The sequence below is a fragment of the Petromyzon marinus genome, unplaced genomic scaffold (assembly GCF_048934315.1).
Source record: "Petromyzon marinus isolate PM22_M1 ecotype Great Lakes invasive population unplaced genomic scaffold, UKy_Petmar_22M1.pri1.0 PM_G_Scaffold_28, whole genome shotgun sequence".
NCBI lineage: Eukaryota > Metazoa > Chordata > Hyperoartia > Petromyzontiformes > Petromyzontidae > Petromyzon > Petromyzon marinus.
Genome location: NW_027422850.1, coordinates 2,252,501 through 2,254,240, shown reverse-complemented (window position 1 = coordinate 2,254,240; position 1,740 = coordinate 2,252,501).

Below are 1,740 nucleotides of genomic sequence, written 5' to 3'. Positions count from 1 at the left end.
TAAAGATGTTGGTGAACACCGGAGACAGCTGGCCAGCGCAGTGCCTGAGGGTGGCTGGAGAGACAGAGTCCGGCCCGGCTGCTTTGCGTGGATTCTGCCTCTTGAAAAGCCCATTAACTTCTCCCTCCTGAAAGGAGAGAGTCGTTTCTGTAGTATGGGTGGGGGATGGGGCCTCTTGGGTGGGAAGGGGTGGTTCAGGACAGTCCAATTGTCTTTCAAATCTACGGTAGAACTCGTTCAGGTCGTTGGCTAGGCGGGAGTCGTTAGTGGTGTGGGGCGCTCTGGGTTTGTAGTTGGTGATGTGCCTGAGCCCTTTGGCAGACAGAAGCAGCGTCGTTAGTAGAGAACTGGTGTTTTAGTGTCTCTGAGTACAGTCGTTTAGCCTCTCTCACCGCTTTGCTAAACCTGTTCTTCGACTCCTTGAATCTGTCTCTATCCCCACTCCTAAACGCTTCCTCCTTCTCCAACCTCAACCTTTTGAGCTTTGCTGAGAACCAGGGCTTGTTGTTGTTAAAGTTCACCCTGGTACGTGTTGGGATACAGCAGTCCTCACAGAAGCTGATGTACACAGCCTCTGTGAGTTCATCCAGACTATTGGTAGCAGTCGTGAACATATCCCAGTCAGTACAGTCTAAGCACGCCCGCAAATCTTCCACAGCCTCACTGGTCCACTGTTTAGATGTCCTCACAGCAGGTTTACAGAGTTTTAGTTGCTGCCTGTATGCACGAATCAGGTGGACCAAGGGAGTTCTGTGCGAGCCGAACAGCCCCGTGACCCACAAGAGAAACATCCCCGCCAAATTCGAGCGTTTGACGGGGTCTATCCGTGAAAAAATATTCACGTTTTTGAGTGCACATGCATTTCTGCTGCAAATGCCTCTGGAAGTTTCATGCCGTTCGTATGCCAATTGTGGCAACACGAAAATGACCCGTTTTCCCATTCCGAGGGATTTCTGTGCGACCCTAACAGCCCCGTGAGCCACAAGAGACACATCCCCGCCAATTTCTAGCGTTTCACGGGGTCTATCCGTGAAAAATATAGACGTTTTTGAGTGCACATGCATTTCTGCTGCAGATGCCTCTGGAAGTTTCATGCCGTTCGTACGCAATGTGGCAACACGAAAATGACCCCTTTTCCCATTCCGAGGGATTTCTGTGCGACCCTAACTAACAGCGCCCGTGAGCCACAAGAGAGACATCCCCGCCAATTTATAGCGTTTCACGGGGTCTATCCGTGAAAAATATAGACGTTTTTGAGTGCACATGCATTCCTGCTGCAAATGCCTCTGGAAGTTTCATGCCGTTCCTATGCAATGTGGCCACACAAAAATGACCCGTTTTCCCATTCCGAGGCATTTCTGTGCGACCCTAACAGCCCCGTGAGCCACAAGAGAGACATCCCCGCCAACTTCTAGCGTTTGACGGGGTCTATGCGTGAAAAATATTAAAATTTTTGAGTGCACGTGCCTTTCTGCTGCAAATGCCTCTGGAAGTTTCATGGCGTTCCTATGCAATGTGGCAACACGAAAATGACCCCTTTTCCCATTCCGAGGGAGTTCTGTGCCACCCTAACAGCCCCGTGAGCCACAAGAGACACATCCCCGCCAATTTCTAGCGTTTCACGGGGTCTATCCGTGAAACATATAGAAGTTTTTGAGTGCACATGCATTCCTGCTGCAAATGCCTCTGGAAGTTTCATGCGGTTCGTACGCAATGTGGCAACACGAAAATGACCCGTTT